Source organism: Cinclus cinclus, chromosome 8, assembly GCF_963662255.1.
Source record: "Cinclus cinclus chromosome 8, bCinCin1.1, whole genome shotgun sequence".
In the NCBI taxonomy this organism is placed as follows: domain Eukaryota; kingdom Metazoa; phylum Chordata; class Aves; order Passeriformes; family Cinclidae; genus Cinclus; species Cinclus cinclus.
The window spans coordinates 2,242,094-2,257,666 of record NC_085053.1 but is presented as its reverse complement, the minus strand read 5'-3'; positions in this window follow the sequence as shown (position 1 = coordinate 2,257,666).

The following is a 15,573-nucleotide window of genomic DNA, read 5'->3' as shown; positions in this document are numbered from 1 at the left end:
ACTGGCATTTCCACACCCTTCTCTTGCACTGATGATACCCAAGTGAAGTGTGGGAGCACATTTCCCCCAGTGTCAGCTGGGAGGACTCAGGAGCTGTCCTCATTCAGGTGGGTTTTTCCTGGGTCCCTTCCTGTGGGAGAAAAGCAGCATCCATAAGTATGGATTTGTGCATGTGTGCAGGGATTTTTAAAAAGTTCTAAGATTTTATTTCACCATTGCTTAAGGGGACTGCCTGATTTTTCTAATTTGAAGAGACTTTCTGTTTAGAAATTTGTTGTTTTGCATTTTTCTTTCAAACTCTCAAGACTGAAGAAAATGTTTTACTTCACTCCCCTGAGGGGTTATGTTTTTCTCTTTTCCTTTTTTCTTTTCTTCTTTCCTTTTCCTTTTTTCTTTCTAAAAACCGTCCTGCAAGAAAACATCAAGATCTGTTGTTGAACTCTGCTAACAAAGTCCTCTTGGGAACAAGAGCTGAACCACACAGGCTTGACAGAAGTGGGGGCTATAAATCTATGTCTGACCCCTGCTAATCCCCCAGGACAGGCTCTGGCTGAAGCAAGGGATGGTGTGGCCCCTCCAAATCCATGGCATTGTGCTCCTCATCCAGCAGAATGCCTGCAGCCAGGATGTGGGGAGGTCCTCATCCACAGCAGAGGTTTGTGTTGGGCCATTGATGGATGATGAGCCCCGCCTGGGCTCTTCCCCACAGCCCCATCGCTTTGTTTGTGGGTATGGGTTGCATATCACAGAATCGCAGAATCTCAGAATCACAGAACAGCTTGGGTTGGAAGAAGCCTTAAAGGCCTTCTCATTCCAACCCCACTGCAATGAGCAGGGACACCTTCAATTTGTAAGGAATCTCCGAACTCTGTTTAACCTGGCCTTGAATCTTCCCAGGGATGGAGCATCCACCACCTCTCCAGGTAGCCTGTATTAACTGCAATTTACTACTGGTTCACAACTTGATTTGGAGCTCAAAGATCTCTACTCCATATCAGAACATTTACCCAATCCCTTACTCAGCTGAGGTTTTCTGACAGCATCCTGCATCTCCACCAAAGAGCATTTAAAGCTCCTGCAGGTATCTGCTCAAAGGCTTCTGAACCCTTTTGTGACTCGTGGCAAGACTGTGCTTTCTGCTGCTGCTGCTGCTGCTGTCAGAATCCCAGGGCTCCAGCGGATGCCACAGGCATGATTTGTCCTTTGGATAGTTGTAGCTCCTACACAGCCCTTGTTTCCTGAGCAGCCTGCAGTCTGAGACATGTCTCCTCTGCCTGTAGCAATTCCAAAGCCAGGGAAGGAAAGCTGTTCTCTAGAGATCAACAGCTATGGAGACAAAGCTGAAGATCCACTTGCCAGTGGTCTCAATGTCCTTGCATAAGACCTCTGTGCCAGGGTAACTGGGGAAGGTAAGCCAGGCTGCTGGGCAGCTGGTCCAGTTCTCCCCATAGCTGTCCACACCACAGGCTGTAAAACCAGTCAGAGCTGGGCTGCTCCACTCTGATTTTTCTACCTGGACTCGTGTGTCCACTATAAAGCCATGTGGATTCACAAACAGACCATGCTGGAAGGTGGTGGGAAGTGTGCTGGTGCTGCTTCCAGGTGTCTGCCATGCTGTGGGTGCTCCAGGCTATGTGCCCAGGCTGCTGCATGCCCACCACCAGCAGCTTTTCCTGAAGGTTCATCTCCAGTTTCCTGGAGCTGTTTTGGGTTTTGAATTCTTGTGCATCTGCCACTGAGGACACGAAGAAGAATTGCTGGTATTTCAAAGGTGTGTTTGTATCGTGTCTCCCCTCCAAGTTTGTTGTGTTTCCCATACCAGGCACCCTCACCTATCGTTTCCAGGCTTCCTCCAGTTGTGCTCCATCTTCTTTGAGGAGCAGTGCCATTTTTTGCATCAGTTGGAATCTCCTTTTCCTGTGGTCCAGTGTGACATTTGGTTGCTTATCTCTTCCCAGCTGGCACTTGTGCTGTGGAGCTGTTGGACAGCTAAGGAGGAAACTTCATCCCACCCCTCTTGAACAGCATCCTAGCATTTGTTGATCATGCCTTCTCCTTCTCCCTATGCTAGACACACTTATACATGTACATATGGCATCATACAGGGATTGCCCTTGCCCATATATTAGAAGATCTGATAACAATACCAAGGATTTAAAGAACAAAAAGATTCAGGCAAGATTTAGTTCTCCCACACTAAGGCCTTTCTTTTGCACTGATTCTTAGTGTCTTTTTTCTTTTTTTATAATTGCTTAACTGTGATGGTAAGAGCTGGATTTCTTTCTTTTCTGCTGCAGCAACCAAGCAACATAACTAAAAACATTTGTTTGGGCTAAGCCGAAAACTTGAAACATCTTTGGTGTGAACCTGCAAACAAGACTTCCCGAGTCCCGCTCTGTTCTGGTTCAACTGACATATTTGATCTCTGGAAAAAATAATGAAACATTTACTTACCCTTGGCAAACAAAGCTCCCTTTGGAGGACCTGAAATGTGATCTTGTCATTTCCATTTCAAATAATTTTAGAAGTCTGTATAATTTTAACCATAAAATGGAAAGTGTAACTGGCCAGTCACTGCGAATAGAAACATTCCCTTTCAAAGCATTCAAGTAAAATCTTTCATCTATTTTCTTTAAGCTTTCCTGCCTGTTGGCTGGTTTGAAGTTGAGAGATGAAGTTGTGCAAAGTTGGCTGCTGCTGAATTTGCATTTTTCTTTTTTTTTCCAAGAGGAGAGAGATTGAGAGTGACAAATATAGGTGCTGCACCACCAGGAGCTCTGTCCCCCTCCTTACACACCTGTGGAACCACAGGTCTGCCCTTCCTCACCTCTTCCCCCCCTGCCCAAGTTCTTGCACGGCGATTCCCCTCGTCCCCTCTCCGGACAACGGGATTACAGCTCCGGCTCCTCTTCCTGGCGCATCATCAACATGTTGTTTCCAGGGTCATAAATTTGCACTGTGATGAGACACAACCAGATGTTCGGGTACGTGAAGCGACTGGCGAAGCAGCCTGCCTGGCGCAGCCCCCGCCTCCGGAGTCAGCCGCCCGCTAATGAGAAGCAGGGCTCTCGCCTCGAGCTGGGCCAGGACAGACGGAGAGCGGCCTCAGGAGCCACCACCGAGCTGCCATCTCGACCCCCTTCCTGCTCTCAGTGCCCAGGGAGCATCTCCAGGGCTGGATTCAGGCACTCTGGTGGCTATTGGCTTCTGGCGGCCATCTGGAAAGAGAGTTTGGGCCGGTGCAGGGGGGGAATGCGCAAGGCCGTGGTCCTCCTTGCTAGCAGGGATGCAGTGCTGTGGGATGCTTTGTCATGTTAAAATACTTCTGAGATGCACGTTTTAGATCATTTGTGTGGCCGAACAGGCTCTTTTGTAATGGAGAGACTCATGGGGAAGCAAGGTCTTAGCTCGGGATGCTGAGCTGGTTCCCTCTGCCAGGAGTTGCCGCTGGGGACTGGGGATGTCCCTTTCCAGGTGGCTCCAGCCCACGTGTCCCCAAGTGCCGTGGATGGGCTGGGAGCTGGGGCAAGGGAAAGTGGCACTGGAAAGCAGGTGAAGAGCTGTTTGCAGGCCATGTGTCCCTTGTGGAATGTGAGGATCCTCAGGATGGCTGCAGACACACACTGCCCTTGAGACCCCAGTCCTTGTGTCCCTTGGTGCACATTCACTGCTGATGTGTTGAGGCACACACTGGGCAGCAGGGAACCCCACCTTGATTACAGCCCCAGCATGGAGATTTGGCTTCTTACAGCTATGAGGGACACTGAAATTCCACAAGAAATTCCACCCCAATATTTTTACATTGAGGGTGGCAGAGCGCCGGAACAGCTGCCCAGGCAGGTTGTGGAGTCTCCCTCTCTGGGGATATCCCAAACCCACCTGGACATGTTCCTATGTCACCTGCTCTGGGTGATCGTGCCTGGGCAGTGGAGTTGGACTGGATGATCCCCAGAGGTCCCTTCCACCCCGAACTGTTCTGTGATTCTCTTTCCCTTGGCTCTTCCCGTGGGTCCTGGTGGTATTTCCTCACATGCATGCTCCCACGGCACAGGGCTGGGCAGGTCTGCTCTCTCCTTGAACATCCAGGTAAGCATAGAGAGGAGAGAAGCAGAAGAGAGGAAGCAGAAGAGGTGTGTTGGTATCACACCCAAGAGCGGCATGTTGGCCAGGACATCTACGGGAGATGCTCCTCAGATGGAGGTTCAGCAGCAGCCTCTGAACTGGAGAAGATGGAGCTTGGCAAGTGCTTGGAGGGGAAAAAACACTGTAGTACCTGTGGCCACCAGCAGCCCCTGCAGCCCCAGCTCCAGCAGAGGGGAAGCCCAACCATCCCCAGCTGTCTTTGCCATCAGGCCCCGGGATTTTCCCAAGGCCGTGCTGGAGGGATGGGATCAGGCCGCCCTTGGGCATGTTCCCAGCAGCCCTTTTCAGGGATGCAAGAGGGAGGGCGAGCGCTTTTGGCTCTGCTCAGCCCCTCGGGAGGAGCAGCCCGCAGCCCCAGGTGGCTGTGAAGGGTTCCACCACCCTCCCCAAGGGAAGGCCAGGTGAAACAGGGCTGTCTGCCAGCAGCTCCTGGGGCTGCCCCAGCGTGTCCAGGGGAAGAGGGGATGCCCCGTGACAGGCATGTGGGGACCTCTGCATCCCACCGTGCCGCAGAGCACCCACCCCATTGTGCAGCAGCACTGGAGGGAGTTTGGGTTAAAAGGGGTTAACAGCTCTCTGCTGTAACACATGATTGGTCTTTATGAGGTTGAAACTCTTGTCTGTTTGAGGCCTACAGATGATGCTAAAGAGCACAATAATGACAGCAATTCAAAGCAATCTAATTATGCAAACGGGAGGCTAAACAATTTCATCATCCTTAAATTAGATTGTCCTAATGAGATAAAGACACCAATTAATCCTGAATTAATTTCAATAGCCTATTTCAGGCAAACACTTTAATATGCAAATGTAAATGAGAAACAAAGCCTACTGTAGAATGCCAGAGTTCAAAACCTCTCTCTGCACAGCTGCAGCGGGTGTAAATAGTGTCTAATGAGTTTGCATGGAAAGACACAACCAGTTGAAAATTTTAGACTTCATAAAGCACAGCCGGTGCCTCAGGTAGGTTGCGGTGCTGAGATGGGCAGGAGGAGAGGGAGGAAGAGGCAGGACTCACTTGGGAAGGCCATCAGCCACTCTCCACAGGCACTCCGGGACCGGTCCAGCTGCTGCCACCACGGGATGAAGGCTTTTAACAAGAAACTGCTCCGAAAAGCCGAATGCTCCACGCAGAGTACCTGGCCAGGCACCTTCCTAGGACACAGAGATGATTTTAATTAGCTGTTGTGTAATTGTTTTAAAACAGCCAGTTTGGTATGCACTCACTCACAGACACACAGAAGAAATCCACTTCTGTTGGTTTTTTTTTTTTTTTTTTCTCCTAAGCACTTGGCATTGGAAAGGGCAGGGCCTGAGGTTTAGGTTACAGGTGAAGCAAACATATCCAAAGTTTCTCTTGCCTTGCTTCCCTGCTGTAACAAAGTCCTGGGAGACATCCAGGAATGGAGTCCCAGTCCCAGGGCCTGACTGAGGTCTGTCTTCCAATTCACACTTTAATTCCAGCCCTGGGCAGGGGAGAGGTGTGGGGCTCTGCAAAGGCGGCTGTGGGAAATGATGGCATCGAGGCAAGCAAACAAAGGAGTAACAGAACCAAACTGCCCCAGAATGAGCACCTCTTGGATAATCTATCCCTCCACCCCTCCTTCTGCCAAATTCATCCTGGGCTACTGTTATGGGATAATATTAAAATCACAGAGTGGTTTGGTTTGGAAGGGACCTCAAAGATCATCTTGTTCCAACCTCTCTGCTATGGGCAGGGACACCTTCCACTATCCCAGGCTGCTCCAAGCCCCGTCCAGCCTGGCCTTGGGGATCCAGGGGCAGCCACAGCTTCTCTGGGCACCCTGTGCCAGGGCCTCCCCACCCTCACAGGGAAGACTTTCTCCCTGATACCTAATCTAAACCCACCCTCTTCCACATCAAAGCCATTCCTCCTTGTGCTGTCACTCCAGACCCCTGTCACAAGTCTCTCTCCAGCTCTCCTGTAGTCCCTTTAGGTGTTAGGAGGGGCCTTAAGTTCTTCCTGGAACCTTCTCTTCTTCAGGCTGAACAGCCCCAACTCTCAGCCTGTCTCCATAGCAGAGGTGCTCCAGCCCTGTAGTGCAACCTTGAGAGGGCTTGTGTCCTTCCAAAAATATTTCCTAATGTGTGACAACCCTGGATGTTATTCCCCCTTAAAATGCCTGTTCTTTCTTTGAATTTCCCTGAGGTTTATCCTCAGCCTCACCTGCTGGCAGCTCGTGCTGCAGGTGAGGGGGCAGCCTGGGAAGAGACAAAGCCCAAGGACTGTCCTGAAAGAAAATTGAGGCTTCTCTGTCCCTCCCACATTCCCCTGCAGACTTCCCAAAGAACTGACAGCTGATCTGGAAAGCAGATCCTTATCTTCTAGGCTTCTTGATGGGACAAAGCTAAATGCCACTGCTTGACCTTCAGCAAGCAGGCACCTCGTGTCTTCCCCACGCATTGGAGGAAATTCCCTCTTTGTATTGTCACTTCAATTTTCCAGGTGTTTCCTGAAGCACTGAGATCCTGCCCTGTTCACGTCACCTCTAGCAAGGGCTTTCTGGGACTAAATAATATTGTTGTCTCTCCTCCTTCTCTTGGGAGGCCAGCATGTGTTGGAGACAGGAATTCCAGCGTTTCTACAGGGAAATCTTGGGTAACCATCATTTGTGCAACAGGGTGTTTAATCCTTGCTGAGTGGACCACGAACATCCCTTTCCATTTCTCCAGCCTTAATGGGCACGGTGGTTTACTGACAGATGAATTGAGACAGTGAAAGGGCTGATGGCCCAGAGCTCACAGCGTGCCAGCAGATCTGGAGATCTTCTATCACACATGTTTGTCCTTGGAAAAAAGACAATTGACTCAGTAAATTGCTTAATCTCTGGCATGCTGGGTACCAGTGCTGCCTTTTCTGCTGGAGCCTGGGAGATTTTTTTTTCGAAAGCACCCAGCACTGCCTGGGCTCTGTTGTCTGGGCCATCAGCAGGATAGTGTGAGCTTCAGCTCATCTGGAGATGCTGTGCCATGGATGGGGACCTGGGCAAGAGCTCGGAGATGCTGATGCTCCCAGCCAGAAGAGCAAATCCCACGGGGTGCAGACATTCCTGGGGGCAGGAGCACAGCTTTAGTGTCTCTCAGAGACAAGGCACTGGGTTATCAGGTCTGACATGGGAGAACAGGGGGATCCCCAAAGCTGGGGTGGTGCCTGTCAGCAAGAGAGAGCGGCGGGCTGGGTGGGGAAGCTGTTAGCAGGCACGAGCTGCCTCCAAGAGAGGATGACAGATCACAGCCTGGGGCTGTGGTTTCCCGCTAATTAATACCAGATCTGCACATTACCCCGTCACCCCATGGGAGGAATTGGGACTGAATCAGGGGTGAGCACATGATCGCGTTTTTGCCAAATTACCCGGCTCCTACAATATGGTGTGCACCTGGCTCCCTGCCAGCGGCGGGAGCACAAAACAATACCTGATTCAGCAGAAAGTCTTCTGGCCCCTTTGGAGATCTTGTGAAGCAGCAGAAAGAGTTTATATCTGTTCAGCGCTTTGCATTGTTTTCAGCCTTGGACTTGGGTGCCATAAAATTGGATTTACGGCCGTGAGGAAGCGTGGCCAAAGGAGCACAGCATCTCATGCCAGTGCAGTTTAAAAGCAGAGGTAGGGATGGGTCCAAAAGCAAGTCCTACTGAGTTTCCATCTAGATGTGAGCTTTGTAGCCTGGATCTATCTGTTGTTGAAGCCTGGTGATCCCCAGAGGAGCCGGGCGTGCTGCTGAGACCCTGAAACCGGGATGCTCAGTCATGTTTTAGTTAAAGGGCTCTAACAGCCAGCCAGGGGACTCATAAAAATGTTACCACAGGGTCTCCTGTTTATTCTGCCACTCTCTGCACTCAGCTCACACATTAAAAGATGGTATTCTTTTTAGCTGCCAGTGCTGCTGTCTCATGAATCCAGCTGTTTTCTTTCCCCCTCTGAAATCATGACATTTATGATCAGCATTTAGTGGGAAGCCTCCCAAGTGTCATGCTCTGCCCTGCTACTCAGAGAGGTGGAGTGGGTCTGTGGGGATGTTGGTGGGTTCATGTCCTCCACCACCTCCAGTGGGCTAGTACCCAAACTGCTGTGCTGAGGTGAGCTCCCACCCAAAAATAAAAACCACACAGCCAGCTGGGATGACAACAGGCTGCCATTTGGCTTGCCAGGGGCACGGGTGGGAAAACCATCCTCAGACTTCCAGCTGCCCAAGCAACCTGGATTCTCCTTGTTTTCTTCACACACCCCTCTGCCAGGGGGAGGAGTTCCAGAGACCAGCTTGGGTACCCAGCACTGCCTGCAGCTCTCTTTGTGCCTGCCTGGAAGCTCCCAAGGGAAAGGCAGAGAGAGCCAGGATGTTCTCTGTCCTGACATGGATTTTGGGAGGAGAGTAGTGGGACTAAAACTCTGAAGCAGAGTAACAGGAGTCTCCTGATCTTCCTGTCTTCCACAAGAAAAAACCCATCTTTTTCCAAAGCAGTTTGCCCCAATCCCTCCCTGAAACCCCCTTGCACACAGCAACTCTTCCTTGCACCAACTCAAAGGAAAGTCTTTACATTACCTTCATGTGGATACTCACAGTTTTACACCTGTAAAAGTGAGGCTGGGCTGGGGAGAAGCAAAAGGTGAGCTCAGAGGAAATACAGCCACAGCAGCAGGGTGGTTACTGATGAGCCATGTGAGGTGCAGCAGAGAATCTGCATAAAATATTCCTCATGGAGCTCGGGCAGCCGGTTCCAGCCCAGATAACAGTCTGACAGTCACCGAGGAAGGATGCTTTTAACCTTCACAAAAACTGAGAGGACAGCAGAGAAATGAGCCAGGCAGTGGTGTCATGAAAATCACAGCCTCAGCGCCCTCAGATGAGTCTTGCTCTGCAGAGGAGTTTCAGGTGGTGGAGGGGAAATAAGGGAAATGCTGGGAGGAAGATGAGTGGTGGGAGGGGGTATGCTCCTGCCAGAGCTGGACTAGTCCCTTGCAGAAGGTCTTTGCAGAACTTGGTTCCTGGTGGTCCTGGGGAGAAGGAGATGCTGTTGCTGCTGGATATTCTGTGCCCCACAAAGGTCATGGATTAGTGAGGACCACTCAGCAGAGATCCAGTGAGGCCATAATGTGCTGGTGCAGCCCCCATGGGATAACACCCACCAGCTCTCCCAGGTCCTCAGGTCCTGCTCGCACTCACGTGAGATTCAAACCTTTTGGGACAACTATTTTTATAATGGAAAGGGTCTCTGGAGATACATAAAGGTCTGTGCATTGAGCTTCATGTTTATGGTTTAGCTTCTGCTTGGTTTAAGCCTGCCCAGGCAGGTCTGCAGGGAGGCTGTGCAGGTACCTGTTTCCAGCTCAGGGTGGCTAGGTGCTTCCTCCTTTCTTCTGAACAGCCCTGTGGTTTCCTTCACCCTGTTTTTTACTCTTCTCCAACCAGTTCACTAGTGAAAGGCAAACCTTTAAACCCGGTTTGGCTTTCTAAAAGCTCTTTTCCCTCTCTGTGCCATTGTGAAAAGAGTGGGAGGAAAAAAAAAGAAAGGGAAGGAAGAGTACTTCTACAGCTAAATGACCCATGTTTGGACAACTGGGGCTAAGGACTTGGGGATCTTCCCTAGCCAGGGTTTTATGGATTGGGGAACTCACGTCAATATTTGGGAAACACTGTTTTGTCATGAGTTTCAATGCAAACAACAATCCTTGTAGCAAAAGATTGTACCAGGCTCGTAACACAGAGAAAATTTGACACCCAATGTGGGACACCCAAACACTGCTCAAAAGCAAAATCCCTCTTCTGTCCTCACAGCTTTCTTGGTTTGCCAAACCACGTATTTGGTCCATGCCTCAAAACAGAACTGGCTGGGGCTGGCAGGCTGGGCAGCTCTTGCTCCACATCCCTTGTACTGAACAATCCAGGGTGTGCGGCCAGCTTCTAGCCGGGTTTTTCCTGCAAATCCCTGGTGAGGTGGCATCTGGCTGTCCCCAGGCAAGCTGCTTCCCACCAGCACCGGTGGAAGGCAGTGCTTCAGAGACACTGAGACACCAGGGGAAAAAAATATATATAAAAAAAAAAAAGAGGAGGATCAGCTCTTCATCTGGGATGGAAATAAAGCTGGTGAAAGGATGGATGTTTTCTCTTTTGCCTTGAGGTTAGAAAACAGCAGGAAACCCTTGCTTGAAGAAAAGGCACATGGCCACCAGTATGACTTGTGCAGGCTCTGCTGCCTTGAAGTCGGTCTGGAAACAGGGTTTTGTGGTGGATAAAATTTCACAGACTTTCCATGGTTTCTGACAGCAGTTTTTCTTGTGCCTGGCTTGCAGCTAAAGTGGATTTTTTGCCATAGTTGCACAGGCCTGGAAGGTAGTGTTCATGCCGTCGGGATCTTGGAGCTGAGTGAGGCAAATACTGGTTTATCTCTACAGCTTTACATGTGGCATTACAAAATAACCTCTTGGGAAAGAGCTGGTAGGAGCAGCTGGAGCTCCTGGCTTTGTCCAGGTACTCAACTCTACAAAGTCTTTGGGAAGTAAGTGATCCTCTAACCAGTGACCCCACAGCCTGCAGGACTAACTTTGCCTTTCTAGCTTATTACTAAGCATCTTTTGTGAGTAACCAAGATGTATTGAGTTGGGACTCCCTGAGTGCAAGCAGCCAGAGATAGCTTTGACTTGTCCTTTTCTTAATTTACCTTGTGGGGCTGTGGGAAATGAGAAATCCTTCTGGCTGTCAATACTGCCAGCAATGCTACCACTGCCATGAGAGGGAAAGCGGGGTCAGTGCAGTAACCAGACACCCCTGGACTGGCATCTCAGCCTCACACCCATCAGAGCTGACACGGCCGGTGTGACAAGACCCGGGTTGATGAGCTCTTGAAACTCCCAGAAAATGTCTTTTTCTTTGGGTCTTGCCCCTTTCCCACTTTCCCAGACAGATTATTCCGATTATTCCTGTTATTTATCCTTCCTCAGCCCTTCTCCTTGCCTGAAGGCTCCTCCTGTTGCAGAGGGGCTCCTTCTTGTGTCTTTGCAGGGGAAACCCCCACATTCCAGGGAATGGAGAATTCCAATCCAGGTAAAGCTCCAAAACACTGATGGTAATGGGGAGCAGGGTGACCTGAGGGGGATCTGCTCTGCTCAGTCACGGACGATCTGCGGACTTGGCCTGCATCCCTGCCTCTCCCATCATCTCTTTCTTTCCATTGTGATAGCAGCCAGGACTCTCACTGGGAATGGTGCTTTGGGGTGGCCTGGGCTTGGAAGTGTCTTCTCCCATGCTTCCAGGACATGGAGAAGGCAACTGGGGCTGCCAGGTAGCCAGGGAGAGAAGGGAAACACCTGTATCTCAATTAAGTGATACTGAAGTGATATAAAGCAACTCAGCAGGTGTAGCCACAAGGAGGAAGGTCATGAGAAGGTGATGTAAAGAGCTCTTGGAATTTCCCTGGTTTCTTTTCCGCCTTCCCTTCTCTGTGGCAGCGAGGAGTGCCCTGAGGTACTCCATGCCCTCGGAGCTTCTCTATGCAGCACTGGAGACCTGGGAGAGCAGAGCCATTGTCCCATGGGGATCATTCTCCTGCTTGTGCATCCCAAAATGTGAGTAGGGCGTTGTGGGGATGGGATGGGACGTGACGGGACGGGACGGGACGGGACGGGACGGGACGGGATGGGATGGGATGGGATGGGATGGGATGGGATGGGATGGGAGGGTTGTTGTGGGGTGCTGCTTGGCTGGAGAGGGGGATGTTTTGGGTATGCTGCCTGGGTTCCTATTGCTCTGGTGCATGATGCTTGACTACTGTTTTCCAAGCATGTGATATTTTCCTTGCCTGTTTGAAGCTGTAGGTTTGCCTGCTCATGGAAGAGCATTTGGTGTAATTTGTGTTTCTCTGGTTGGGAGCAGTGTGTGAGCCCACTTTGCTGGCACTGAGCTGGGCTGGGCAATGGGGGCTGTGTTAGCTGAGGCTTTGAGACCCCCAGAGTTGAGGGGCAGCTCAGGTTGGGAATGGAGAAGGACAGAGCCAACCTGGTTTGCCAGGTCAGCTCTGGGATATCATCACTGCTGTTTCCCACAGGCAGGCTGCAATGTGAGAGGCTGATTTCCTATTTCTTTCCCATCCTGGTTCTGCTCACCCAGCTGCCAGCAGACACCTGGGAGAACCTTGTCACCGCAGGTGGCTTTGGTCACCTCCTCTGGTGGCTTCTGGAGGGAAAGGCAACACATCTTTTGGTTGCTTAATCATTTTGTGTGACCACCACAGAGGGGTGGCTGCTGTCTCGTGTCCCTCCTGTGGCAGGAGGCTCTGTCCTGGTGCCATTTGTCTTCCATACATTCCATTTATCTCCGGTGAGAAGCTTCAGACCCAAACCATCTTCAGTGATCTCCAAAAGACAGTGATAAGTACCTTCCCCCATCATTACTGCTCCATTTTATCACAGTGGTGATAGCAATAATGGCGGTTGTAACCCCCATCAAGTCCACTTAACATGGTTCATTTTCAAAAGTCACTCAATGCCTCCTGACAGTCCGGCTGGGCGGTATGAAAAGATCATTTAACCCTGATGATCTGAGGAGGAAAAGGAGTGGGAAAAGGAGCCCTGGCAGCCAGAGAGGAGCTAGCATGGGGCAGGCAAGGGAAGACCATTGATTTTGTGACAAGGGGCAAAACCACTGTCAGCGCGGAGCGGCGCGGTGCAGGGGGACGTTTCAATTAGCGCGGCCGGGAGAAATCCCAGGGAAGGCAGAAAAAGAAGCCTGGGCTTCCTCACCTATTATTTAAATTTTTTTATTTTTTTTTTAACGGTGAAAAACGAACCCAGAATTAGAACCCCTATTAACAATTAGCGTAATTAAAGGCGACACGTTGTAATTTCAGCAGAAAGGCGCTTTCTGATGATACGGTGGCCTGAGATAATTGCAGCTCGGCTGAGGCACGCGGTAAATGGACGGCGCGCTGGCCCACCTGCCACTCAGACAGCCCCGCTATTATCCTGCCTGATGCTGCCTCGCCACTGAAAGTAAAGCCATCCTCTGGTGACCTTGGAGTCACTGGGAAATTGCCCCTGGAGCATGCTGGGTTCCAGAGGACGGGCAGGGGAAGGAGCGCTCTGCTTGGTGGAGGAGGTGCCCAGCGGTGGTTGCTGCTGTTTGGGCTGTGCTCATGGCTGGGTTTGCAGTCGTGGAGGAGACCCCATGGCAGAGATGAGCCTCCCTTCTGCCTCTCCCACACGGCCCTTGTGCCGCCACGCTCAGCGCAAGCTTCTCCATCTCCATTGCCAAATCTCAGCCTCGGCATCCTTCCCTGTGTGTGCTGTTCCTCCCCAAACTGGGAGGGGGTAAAGCCATGCCCTAGGTTATGAGCTGCCCCCTTTCCTTGCCTGCTGCTCACCAGGGACAACTTGGGGACACAGCAGCTGTCACCTGTGACAAAGTGCCTACCAGTGCTTTGAAAGCAAAGTCACTCAGATTTGGCAAAGGACTTGCTCACGCTCTCGCTTTCAGGTTAGCTTATCTGAATAATTACATGAGTGAAGCTATCCCAGAGTGTCTTGGAATATGCAGAAATACATTCCATCTGTGTATGCCACAGCATCAAAGTCAAAGAGCTCTCAGAAAGGAGGTCAGTCTCACTAACATCTTAATTTGGGGTGGAGAATGTGGGAAGAAACACTGAAAATCAGAATAATATGCTGCCAAAATGACCCATTTGGGTTTAGGTCCAAAAGCTTCGATTTTTTTTTGGATTTGAGATCATTTTGGATTATAGTTTACATAAGACTATGCAAAGCTTGAAAGTGTTCAGCTGGAAGCAGGGCTGTCAATTGCGTGGCAAAAAAGTGCTTTGATCACTGGGAGAGGAATCGTTTGGAGTTTTTCCTCTACTGCAGATCTAGAACTTGCTGGGGAGGTTTCATCCCTGCTTGGAGGAAAGTCAGGAGAGTGGATTTTTTGGAGCCCCTGAGTCTCTGCCTTCTCTGGGCTGCAGGAGGATAAATACAGGAGCTCACAGGAGAATCACTTCCAGCAGTGCCTCTGCATCCCAGGGTTGAGATTGGGACTGCACTGGGGCTGGAGCAGTTTGCTCCTGATGGAAAGCAGTTACTGGCAATTTACAGCATGTTCAAGGAAGTCCCTCGGAAGAAGGTTTAAGAGTTGTTGAGTCAACACGAAACAATATATCAGTTAATGAAGTTTAATAGCACTGAGTAAGAACTGCACTGCGGCTCTGGGATCCTCTTGCAAATGCAGTTACGGTCTGGAAAAGCAAGGCTGGGAAAGCAGTCCCTTGCTCCTGTCCATATGTTGTTCCCTCCGTGCTTTGCAGCTCAGATGCCTTTAATCGCAAGCCGGTCCCACAGAGGTGATAACAGGAGCTGGCTGGCATCTCTCCTGCTCCTGCAGCATCAGCAAGATGAGGAGCCCTGGGCATTTCAGCCAGGCCTTCTCCAAATTAGCTCCAAACCCCAGCCTTTCCAGCTGTAAGGCCCAGGGCAGAGCTCTGCTCTCCTCTCTTTAATCCCTCTGGAGGACTTTGAGTTTTGCAGGAGAGGGATTTTTATGAAATTGATGTTTCCCCCAACACGTGCGCTCGGGAATGAAGGTTTTGGCACCACAGAGATTTGATGGGGTAATTTTTTTTTTTTTTTTTTTTTTTTTTTTTTTTTTTTTTTTTTTTTGTGGAAATCTAAATATGTCTTGGGATGTCTGCAAAACTAGGGAGTGGGAGGGGAGGAAAAAGAGATTACAAAGAAACTACAAAAGCATTTCCAGGATGGCAGATCCTTTCTCTATATCTCAAACCCTTGCCCTGTGCTGTCATACTCAGCTGCTGACTGCCATGATTCCAAAGGGATGGGGTGGATGGCACCACCTGGGATGAGCCTTAAGCACAGCCTTGGAGTTTTTCAATCTAATTATTTATTTTGATTAAAAAACAATGGGGAAAGGGTTTTGGGGTGTGTTGGACTGTGGAGCTGGGCAGGAAGGGAGTGTGCATGTGTTTCTGGGAATTGCTGGGTAGGTAGAGGCTCTTCTGGAAGAACCAGCCATCCTTGGAGCACCTCTGGCAGCAGAGAGGAAGAGTTTATCACTTCCCCTCTCCACCTCTCCATCATGTCTGGCTTTCCTTATGGCAGAGCCCCACCACCCCTACTCACCTCCCACCCTGCTGGGATGCTGCTCCAGCAGCACTGAGCTCCTGTGATGGTTTTCAGACAATCCTGACCCAGTTTTCTCTGGAGCACTGGGAGGCAGTGCATGTGAGGAGTGCTGTGTCCCTGCCAAGCTCCTCTGCCAGCTTGAACAGCACCCAGGCTCCAGAAATCCCAGCAGAAATTTGTCTGTCTTGAGGAGGACATTGCCTCTCCCAGCCTGGAGTCAGGGACAGGCAAGGCTGGGCTGCTCCTGCAAGAAATGCAACCAAAAATGCCCTCATCAGGCAGGCCT